Here is a 12,303-nt window from a genome sequence, read left to right on the forward strand (position 1 = left end):
GCGAGTGCTCCCCGATCTACAACCCCAGTGGTGTTGTGCTTGCCGTATCTAATAACACAAAGGGGTTTAATTTTCTTTGTTCCCTGAATCCTGTTTCCCTCACAGGATTCTAAAGTGAAAATATGGTGTGAGTAAGTAAAGTAAACAAATAAGCAACTAACGAACAACAAAAACAAAACATATAAGAACACGGAGAGTTAGATTGTCTAACTATCCGACCTCTCCTGAAGCACCCCGCACTGCCGATGTCCCCCCTCACCTGCTCCGCAATAGCCCAGGCTTGAGGAGGCAGGCACGTACGTGCGAAAGCCACGTCCCTCTGGGACGTGGCTGGAGTTGTGGCATGAAGTCCTCTCTTCCAGTTGGGTGTACTCCTCCCGCTGAGACGTCTCTGGATCCTCTTCTCTCCCGTTGGTTGTTCCGGTCACCCCGAGTCTGCTCTTCCGTCTTGGTTCGTTTTGTGATGCCACTTCAGTGCTTTCCTCCGCGAACGCCGCTCCTCTCCTGAGTCCGTCCTTTTTCTCTGCCAAAACCTGGATGTCCAGGTTGAGGGTCGGAACTTCCGGGTTGCTGCAGTCGACGGTGCCCCCGGGGTATCGCAACTCAGGTCCTGGGGCACCGTCAAGTAACAGGGTCCCCACGACCCTTTTACAATTACTTGGGGCCCGATTATGAGTTTGGTGTTCAGACCGCCAGACCGCCGTGTTGGTGGTTCCAAGAAGACCGCTACGCTGGCAGTCTCCAGCCCGCCATATCACGATGTATGTAAGCTGAACTGCTGACCACCAAGACAAATGGCCCACTGACCAGACTCCCAACCCACAAATTTGTGTGGCTGCCTGTATCTCACTCAACTAGGCCTTAGAATGGTCAAATACAAATTTCACCTCTCCACTGTTTTGGCTTAAATGTATGGAAGATGTTGTGATCATTCCCTCATCTAAAGTACAACTGATAAACACATCTAATGAGCTGCTTGAGTCTTATAGTTTCTGCAAGCTTCATACATGTCAGGTCAACAACTTCAATACCATGGTAACATAGCACAATCAGCTAATCTACCACTTAAGATTGTCCAAGCTCTCGGACAGTGACACAAAACCTTTGGATGTAGATAACACATTTCAACCAATAACAATGTACTTTATTTCTCAAGAAGTCGAGCTGGCATAGCACCTGCACAGACACTGTCCACTGACCAGATTTCCTCTGGATGAAGCCCTCAGTGATGACGACACTCCTGGTAATTTGGACATGGATGACGATCTTGGCTCATCTGGGCATTCTGGTCAGACAGCTACAGTGAGTCTCTCTGTGCCCACAAGAGCACCTTCAACCCCAGTTGCATCAACATCACAGACAACGTGCCCCCGTGTGCCTAGCATAGGTTATACCATCTTGTGTCCCCCCAGTCCTGGATCCTCAGGAGCAAATCAGCAATCCATATACTGAGGTTCCAGGGCCAATTTGGAGAGGGCACACTGTGCCAAGGGCAAAGGCTTTTGGGGGTAGGGTCAATGGGAGGGATGCTGTGGGCCAGCAGAGTGAGGTCGCAAGGCTCACTCTTGACCAGTATACCATCAGCCAAGTCTTGGGGGTCTATCATGAGTCCCAAGGCATGTTGGACCAGGTGATAATCAAACTCTAGGAACTCAAGCAGCTAAAGAGAGACCAGATCAAATAAATGGATTCCCATAATGCACACATGGGCACCCTAACAGAGGTGCTGAGGGACATCCACACAATCCTGAGCAGGGCTTTTCAACCACCATCCACTTGTTCCTGTGGGCCAACCACATCAAGCACATCTGCAGGAGCCACAGGAAGGGAGGTCCTGCCAACACCCCTGCCTCTGCAGCAGCTGAACCCCTGCCGTCGCAAGCAGGGACATCTATGTAAGAATCCGGGAGGTGTGGATGGCAAGACACCCACCACTGTCAGCAAGAAACCGCATCGTTAATGTCCTCCTTTGTGTGTCACACATTCACTACATGGACTGATCCTGAACCCCATTCAGTTTATGATGGGAGGAGTGCTCTGGACTTGGTACTTCCGATGGCATGGCATCTGCTCCTATGATTTCATTCACTATAGCTGACCCCTTCACTTTACAGTTTTGTCACTTTTTCATACAAGTGTGTTTTCACCCTTAGCACTATAATAAATTCTCCAGTCACAAACTCATTGTCTGCTGTCTTAAATGTCACATTTAGAAATGTAGATATGTAAGAACATGTGAACCATACAATTAAAAAACAAGCTACTTGAGGAAGCAGGGAGATGTAGCATGTACACAATGTTTAGCTTAGGTTCACAAGCATGCCACACCAACACATGCATACAAGTGTCTTGTCTCAGACGTTCTTATTACATGGTCCAAATCGTAGGTTGTATAGATGTCAGACACATAGGAAATCATACATGTTTAATTCATACAGTGTAAGTGATCAAGTTTACAGGGACAGACCTCCAGAACATGGAAGGAAGGAATATATCAGACATTGTCCTGTAGAATAGGTACAACATTTATTTGGTTGATGTGATCTGCTGGAGCCATGTCACCTACCTCACAAAAGGATACCAACATCATAATATATGCAAGATTCAGACAGATGACAGTACAACAGTTTGTGATCACAGGGTGATTACAATCCATTGCATCTGCATCTGGTGGTATGACACAAAAAAGCCACTGATGTGCCACAGGCACTTTGGCATACAATGATGAAACACTACAACAGCTACTTACAAACTCATTGTCTGCTGTCTTAAATGTCACATTTAGAAATGTAGATATGTAAGAACATGTGAACCATACAATTAAAAAATAAGCTACTTGAGGAAGCAGGGAGATGTTGCTTGTGCACAATGTTTAGCTTAAGTTCACAAGCATGTCACACCAACTCATGCATACAAGTGTCTTGTCTCAGACGTTTTTTATTACATTGTCCAAATCGTAGGTTGTATAGATGTCAGACACATAGGAAATCATACATGTTTAATTCATACCATGTAAGTGATCAAGTTTACAGGGACAGACCTCCTGAAAATGGAAGGAAGGAATATATCAGACATTGTCCTGTAGAATAGGTACAACATTTATTTGGTTGATGTGATCAGTTGGAGCCATGTCACCTACCTCACAAAAGGATACCAACATCATAATATGCAAGATTCAGGCACATGGCAGTACAACAGTTCATGATCACGGGGTCATTACAATCCAGTGCATCTGCATCTGAAAAAAAAAAGCCACTGATGTGCCACAGGCACTTTGGCATACAATGATGAAACCCTACAACAGCTACTTACAATTCATACAAAGATGAAACCCTACAACAGCTACTTACAATTCATACAAAAGAGTGTTTAGTCAATGTGAAGGGAAACTAACATGATTTTAGCTAGAACTACATATTTACTGACCACATGATTACACACATGATGCATCTAGCCACCTTGCGACGAGGAACAAGTCCAATAGAAGCTCCTCAACTTCCATCCTATCAATGTGCAAGCTGTCTTGGCGCAGGTCTTCTACACCCAAAGTCTGTAACATAAATTCCCTGGAACAATCCCTGTCCCCTTTGTATGTCCCAACAACATCGTATGCCTGCCAATGTCACAGCTCTGAAATATCATGGTGAAGGTACCTAAACACACACAAAAACAATGGGTAGAGTTACCAAACATACATAAGACACAATTTGCATAGCAAATATCATTAGAAAGCAGTCCATTAAAAAAATGTGACACAAACAAAGCAACATTACCAAAGTGTGATTGTGTCAAAAGCTTTGCAACAAGCACACTCTCCCAGATTTTACCAGAGCTTCAGCTTCCTATCATGTACTACAATTATAGTTCTCACATCATCATAACAAGAGTTCATTGTACAGTCAAAGTCATTACATCTCATGACATACTTACGCTCCCAGAGACAAAGCTGTTGATGAGACTTTGTCGCAAATCAGGTCCTTTCTATTCCCCACTATCATCATCATTTGGCATTTCAGGATTCCCACCCGGTGGCACCCCAGGCTCTCCTTCCTCTAAGGGATGTTCCTGCGGAGGGTGAGGTTATGGAGCATGCAGCAGGCCATGGTGATTTGACTCACCTTCCTCAGTGATTAGAGAAGGGCTCCCTCAGCCTTGCTCAGACAGCAAAATCTGGCCTCAGGAGCCCAAAAGCCCATTCCACTAGCTGCTGTGCTCTTCCATGGGACTCTCTGAAGCAGACTTCCCCTGGCGCAGTGGTGTTAACAACCAAGGATGGTTGGGATATGAAGTGTTTCAGTGAGTCACACACTTCCTGATTATAGCACCTGACACTGCACACACAAAGTTGGGAAAGATGTTCCTAACCAAAAGCCAGGCCATCTCTGGTTGAAGGTGTAACATCAGCTGGGGTATGGTGCTGTTCCACAATACAAATGAATCACAGGCTGAACCTGGGAATTGGGCACAGGCATTTGAAATGTACAAATCTGGCAAGCAGACAACTTGCACGTTGCTAGAATGTAAGTTCTTCCTGTCTTTCTGTTGCAATAGATTTGCTAACTTGCATGCGGTGGCACTAATGCAATATGTGTGCCATCAATGGCTCCCACCACACGTGGAAGGTGACCAAAACCATAAAAGTCAACTTTCACATTAGCTCACATCTGGGGAACCTGATATAGCTGTCAGTAAGAGCACATTTTTGAACACACTACTGAACACTGGTTGTGACATACCACCACACATAGCCACTCTATATTGAAAGGACTCTCTGGCCAGCAACGTACTACACTGATGATTGTGTAGGAGAATATACATATCAAGGGATGTTGACATATTTTGAGATGCTAGTGCACATTTATATACGATGTGACGCATTTTGCAGTCTGCAAAACTGTCGTTTTAATCGCCAAAAGGGCAGATGCCTAACCTAGTTCATTGGACTTTAAGAACCTCTCTCTGCTCGCAGAGGTCGACTGCATGGTGGGTGGTTTCAACCACAACTGCCACAGCCATAGGATAAGGTTGACTGTAATGGTCGCGGGCCAATGGCTGTGGCCAGTGATGGTGATGATCGCATACGTGGCATACATGTACATTATATTTTGGAAATTTAATCACTTGCCTCCTGACACTGCTGCCATCTAAACCCCCACCACGGCAGCTGCTGTGTGCCACGTCTGGGTGGAATCATGCCAGTCCAAGCAGGTGAAGGGACCTCTGCCTTCTCTCAAGAGAAGCTGGGGAGGCTTATGGAAGAGGTTCTTCCCCTGATGGCCAGCTCTATGGCTCATCAGAGGAGGGTGGTGTTGACTCTGTACACCATCCTTTCCTTACCCAAGTCTACAATGTGCCTCTGAGTCCCAGTGAGTTTTTTTTGGGTACCTGCTTGTAGGAAAGTAGCCTCTTTCTAGCATGGTTACCCCCACTTTTGGCCTATTTGACAGTGTGTTTGACTGCATCTACTAGGATGCTGCTAATCAGGACCCCAGTAGTTCTGCTCGCACCCTTAAATTATGGTTATTACATACTGGTAACCCAGTATTTCACCCACAATTGGCATACTGGTGCCCCCATATAAGCTCATAGTACGGAGGTGCCCAGGGCATTGGGTTTCCAGGGGATCCCTATGGGCTGCAGCTTATCTATTGCTACCTCTATGGAGCCCATGCAAAGGGGTCTGCAGGGCTGCCATTGCAGCCTTTATGAAAAGGTGCATGCACCCTTTCACTCCCATTTACACTGCACCAGGTCACTTATAAGTCACCCCTTTTGCAGGCCCAAGAGCCCTGAAGGCAGGGTGAAGAGTACCTGTGTGTGAGGGCACCCCTGCACTAGCAGAGGTGCCCCCATGACCTGCAGTACCATTTTCCCAGACTTCATAAGTGCGGGGATGCCATTTTACGCGTGTACTGGACATAGGTCCAGCTACATAATGGTAACTACGAACATAGGCATGTTTGGTATCAGCCATGTAGGAATCATACCCCCATGCTTTTGCAAGCATTAGTTGTCTTATTCCATGCACTCTGGGGACTCCTTAGAGGACTCCCAGTACTGCCATTACAGCCTTCTGAGGTTTTCCAGGCAGCCCCAGCTGCTGCCACCTCTCAGACAGGTTTCTGCCCTTTTGTTGCTCAAGCAGCTCGAGCCCAGGAAGGCATAACAAAGCATTTCCTTTGGGAGAGGGGTGTTACACCCTCGCTCTTTGGAAATAGGTGTTATAGGCTTGGGAGGGGTAGCCTCCCCCAAGCAACTGGAAATGCTTTGAAGGGCACAGATGGTGCCCTCCTTGCATAATCCAGTCTACACTGGCTCGGGGACCCACAGTCCATGCTCTGGCACAAAACTGGACAAAGGAATGGGGAGTGACGACTCCCCTGTCCATCACCACCCCAGGGGTGGTGCTCAGAGCTCCTCCAGAGGGTCCCTGGGTTTTGCCATCTTGGATTCCAAGTTGGCCGAGAACTCTGGGAGCATCTGAGTGGCCAGTGCCAGCAGGTGACGTCAAAGCCCTCCCCTGATAGGTGCTCACCAGTGTAGCTGACCAATCCCCCTTTCAGGGCTATTTGCGGTCTCTCTCTTGGGTGGTTCTTAAGATTCGGATTGCAAGACTCCAGCAGGAACCCTCTGCATTCTTTACTTCACCTTCGCACCAAAGAAGCTGCATCTGGACCCTCCAGAAACTCTACAAACTGCAACAAAGAAGCAACATTGTATCTTCAGCTCCTGCCAGCAACTGCAACTGTTTCCAGGTTGTGCATCCTCGGAGGACAGCCCGTCTTCAGTCTGCACAAGAAGAATGAAGGAATCTCCCTTGGAGTGAAGGAGTCACTCCCCTACTTCAGCAGGCACCCCTCTGCAGCGACGACCAGTGGCGTGGGTCCCCTCTCCTAGCGAGTTGCGTGGATCCAGCATCACAGGTGATGGACTGAAGTAGTCCTGATGGTCCTGACGTCCAACTTTGGTGGAGGTAAGAGCTTGCCTCCCCACGTAAGACAGTCCCCCCGTGCACCGCATGTTTTGCAGTTGCCAAGGCTTGTTGGCATCCTTCCACGAAGTTCTTCGTGCACTGTGCAGCTCCGGCCCCCAGCACTCTATCCTGCGACGCACAGCTTCATGAGTGGTTCTCCGGCGGCGTGGGATCCCTTGTTGTAGTGCTGCGTGGGCCTCCTTTTGCACCCGTGCTGTGGGACTTCTGTGTGCGCAGTCTGGTCTTCTGAGGGCTCTCTGAGTTGCTGAGAGCCCCCTCCTGCTCCCCCTCCTAGGTAGAATCTACCAGGTCCCTCCTGGTCCCGGGCAGCAGCATTTTGCGCTAACCGCAAACTTTGCATGTGCCAAGGCTTGTTGGTAGAATCCAGCGACGTAAACCAGACTGCAATCATCCATCCGGCATGGGACATCATCTGCGCCAACCAGGAACCCGCATCTGCCTTCTTGGGTGCAGTACTGACTGTTGTTCTTCACCGGTTGGTTCCTCTTTTGCACCTTCATCCGGGTTAACAGGGCCTCCTGTTCTCCCTGGACTCTTCTGTGCTTCTTGGACTTGGTCCCCTTCTTCCACAGGTCCTCAGGTCCAGGAATCCACTGGTGGCGTCTTGCTGTCTCTTCTGGTTCTTACATAATCTTCTTTCTCGTGTTAGGAAAGTTACAGTGATTTACTCCTGCTTTCTTGGGCTCTGCCGTGGGTTCTATTACTTACCTTCGGTGTTTTCTAATACTCCCAGCGCCCCTCTACACACAACACTTGCCTAGGCGGGAAAACGGCTTTCGCATTCCACTCTCTTAGTATATGGTTTGTGTTCCCCCTAGGCCCATTTCTAACTATTGTGATTTTCACTATTTGCACTGTTTTCTAACTGTTTTACAGCTATCTCTGCATACTAGTGTATATAATTTTTGTATTACTTACCTCCTAAGGGAGTATAGTCTCTATGGTATTTTTGGCATTTGTGTCACCAAAATAAAGTACCTTTATTTTTGTAACACTGAGTATTTTTTCCATGTGTGTGAGTACTGTGTGACTACAGTGGTATTGAATGGGCTTTGCATGTCTTCTAGTTAGGCCTTGGCTGCTCATCCACACTACCCATAGAGAGCCTGGCTTCTAGACACTGCCTACATTTCACTAATAAGGGATAACCGTACCTGGTATAAGGTGTAAGTACCTTAGGTACCCACTACAAACCAGGCCAGCCTCCTACACTACTGTCACAATCTGTGGTCCATGCATGGGATATCCAGGTTGTGGAGTGTGGAGACCTGTACTCTGTGTATGTCAAATGACCATTGTGCTGTGTGTTGTGTGATAAGCCCTAGATCCTCTGTGTTTTGCCTTCATATATCTATGCAAGTGAACTTTACAGAAAAAAAATGTTATATATGATGATGGTAAATGACACAGTAAATGTAATAGCACTACAGCATGGGCTGTGTAGGTATACTGTTTGAGCCAGTTGAGGATGTTGGTAGAAATGTGTAAAGTCTCACTGATCACTCAGCCCAGATCTGGCCTTGGCAAACTGTGGAATGACAGCAAAGTAAATCTCAAGGAGCTCTTCAGAGTACCACACAACCCTCAACTCACATATAGGATGGCCACAGGATGTACTGTCCTGCATGGACGTGATGGAAATGTGATGGTCATGTAGGTTCTGTATGCTCAGCCTGCAGAGGGCAAGGCCTGTCAAATCCTTTTCACAGTATGGGACATAGAAAAGACACTGGGCCCGCTCACCGTAGACCTTCAGATCCTTGGATGTGGCCAAAATGAGCCTTCATGAGACAAGATTTGGTCTGAATGCTTTTATATTGACTAAATTAGGAATGGGATTGATGTAACCGTCTGACCTGGTACTCATTTCCATTGACCCTCATTGTCAATGTGTGATAATGACTTATGACAGGCCCACAGGTCTGCGGTCACATTTCCATAAGTCATGTTTGTACAGTGCAGGCCTAGTATGCAAGTGACAAACACACAGTGCAGATAGTTGGTTAGCTCAAGGGAAATCATGACATGTGAGTCACTAGCTTTGTAACATGCAACCAATCCCAACAAACATACCTTGGTATGTTGGATGCCATTGCTGTCAGGTTGCCACACATGGTAACAGATGTCTCCTGTGATAGCAGCACATACCACATAAACCCACTCAGAAATGGTATGAGATTCCATTAGGTAGACAACATTTTGACACATCCACAGAGAAGCTTTCAGTGACACCCATGCCAGCCCTTTAATTGTCACCTATGTCTTAGGGTGTAGTCAGTTACATGGTACTTGCCTATTTGAACCGTATGCAGCGAGCCATTGTGGATGGATGTTAAGGTGTATGTACAATCGTGCACAAGTAGTTTATCCTTCTGAAGGTCACCATGGTGTGTTGTATATCATAGTGGCTCACATCACAGTGCAGGTTGCTTAGGCCTGGGCTACATGACTTACTTACTTAATCATTGTAGGCCATGACCAGGTTTGTGCATAGCCAGCAGGTGACTCCAAAAGTGTGTATTTGTGTCCCTGTACATATCACCATGTGTGATTGGTGTCTCCAAAATGTGTAATTAAACAACTAGTCAACCATTAAAACAATTAAATAGTGACCTCTGCATTTGCTTATTACATCCATTCAGGTCAACGCCCATCAAAAGCAAGTGATTTGGGGAGCCATCGCCTGGAAGATGTGGATCCTGGGGGTCCATCACCAGGGAAGCGTCCACTGTCAAAGAAGGTGGGAGGACCGAGACTCTGGGCCAGGAGGATTTCGGAGGTTCAGCTAGGGCTGTCCTCTCAATGTGGGGGTGGCGCATCCCGGACCCTGGCCCCCCTGATGGCCCAAATTCGGGATGTGGCCGACCCCGAACTTGATGGGCATTTGAGGGAAGCACAGCAGCTACAAGGGGGTGAGTCTTGGGCAGTCCTGCCTGATAGATTGCCAGGTTGATGGGTTAGAGGCAGCAATCTCCCCATGAATACTGGATATGGCCCATAAGCAATACAGAAGCTGAATTGTTGTTTGTGTAGGTATGGTTGTTGGTGCATGCTGATGTGCCTTGCCTATTGTCCGAGTGACCAAGGACACAACAGAGTACAGATCTTTACCAATATAATCTCTTGGGCAGACACATGGCCGAGTACAGTGGTCAGTCATCTCATATTGTTTCATGCTGTGGGTGTAATTTGTATCCAACAGTCTCCTTTTCTTCATGAGGTAATAGATCATTGTACTCAGTCATGTGGCTGCTCAAGTGAGCATACTGGCATCTGTACCCAACAGGCCACTTGTTTTAAGTGCGTCAAGAGTGCTGGTGCCTCACTACTGTCTCTCATGTGATGGTGGCCATCATACATGTGACATGACATACATTGGCCTTCGTGTGGGGTCAGTGAGCAATACTTTCCCTTGGTAAGTAGTGAATGTACAGTTACATGATTTGGGTAACATCACTGTTGGCATCAGTATGTGCGCCTACTTGTTAGCATGTGTACCTTGCACTTTTGTAGTATCATTTCCACTACTGTTTCATACATGACCTACCTGTCTTCACGTGATGATGTCTGATTCCATCACATATGCGTGCAAGCCAAAATCTTTGAATTTTTTTTTATATGTTAGGTATACAGTTCATGTGGTACCACAGACAAGAGGGTGTCAACATTGTTTGTTGGGTCACACATACCCTAACCCATTACTCCATGTAATTTATCATGAACAATTGCAGAAGCAATGAATGATATGACAGGCAGACCTACAGTAACTAATCATATTTCATGCCATTGACATTGAATCATTTGGCTAGGTGTTTTTCCATTGTTCATTAGTGAAGGTTCATTACCTGACTTGACATGCATCAGTGAGTGACATGCAGAAATTTGGAATCACATGTGAGTGTTTAAACTCATTAATGCAATGGAATTTGTGTATGCATGACAAAAAGGTACAGTGATGTGGCTTCCTGTTAAAAATCTAGTTAAAGGCCCTCTTCAGATGCTGGAGATTCCCTGAGCCACCACAACATTCAATGGACTATTGGCTTTTGGTAATGCAGTGTTAGAAGGGTGTTCTCAGCAGTACCAAGCGAGACAGGTGATTTCCCTAGGCCTAGCTGATTCATTGTGCTGTGGACATTTCTGGACAAATCTCCCAGGCATTTTTACCAGATTGTCTTCATTTTACAAGTCAGTGCAAGAGGTGTCATTTACCAAAGCAACATTAGTACAACTTCCATAAGACTATTCAGACAATGTACATATTGTGAAGTAACCATTGGTGAGTTTTTACAGTGTGACATGGGTGTGTCAATTTCACCTTCTTCTTGCTACTGTACTTCTTACTGCAACATGGCCGGATTATTTGCCCAGCAATTCCTCATGATGTGGTATTGTTTATATGTACATATTCTGATTGCAGAACCTTGTGTTGAATCTGTGAGAATGAAGTTGGCATTGCCATGATAATTGATGCCAACATGTCAGTGAGGGGTGGTACAAGAGCCAAACCATTCAAGGTGACAAGGTCTCCTACTTGATCCACGGGTATTGTGACTGGACAACTTCACTCATGCAATAGAAGTTGTATGTGAATCTGATTTATTTATCTGCAAATATTTACAGTTAATGTAGCATGCATGCATGTGGTGTAGCAAATGTTGGAGGCACTTTGGAGGACCTTGTGGCTTGGGGTTACCGTACATTTTGGTAATGTTTTGTGATCAAAGCTGTTGTTTAAGTGTATCAAGGCACATGGAATAACCCCAAAATGTATTTGTTATTTCAGCATGATCACAGGCAAGCGGAGGAGACAGGGCCGACATCAGTGGGAAAGTAGTTGGCCACAGTACCTCTAGTTACGAGATAACAGACAAGGAGGGACCCAGAGGCCAAGAGGGTAAGGAGAGTGCCATGGAGGACACCGGCTCCAAATCATCATCCTCAGAGTTGACCTCCAGTGGACACTCCCTAGTGATGGCAGATCTCTTAGGAGCTGCTCCTGTTCCATCCTTGTCCACCACCCCTTGTTCCATCTCCACGCTCCCTGTTGCTCCTCACCCAGTTGGCCAGGCCCGCTCCCCCAAGAGGGTAGCCATCTCCTTTGTAACAGGCACCTAATTCTCTGCTCCTGTCACCCCTGCTGCCCTGAATGAGGAGGCTATTGACTTCCTGAGTAGAATAGCAGTGGGTCAGACTGCTATTCTGAATGCCATCTAGGTGTAGGGCATCCAGCTCCAACAGATAACTGCGTACCTGGAAAGCATTCGTAGTGCTATGTCTGGCCTATAGAGATCTTTTCATGCTCCGGC

This window comes from Pleurodeles waltl, chromosome 2_2 (genome assembly GCF_031143425.1).
Source record: "Pleurodeles waltl isolate 20211129_DDA chromosome 2_2, aPleWal1.hap1.20221129, whole genome shotgun sequence".
In the NCBI taxonomy this organism is placed as follows: domain Eukaryota; kingdom Metazoa; phylum Chordata; class Amphibia; order Caudata; family Salamandridae; genus Pleurodeles; species Pleurodeles waltl.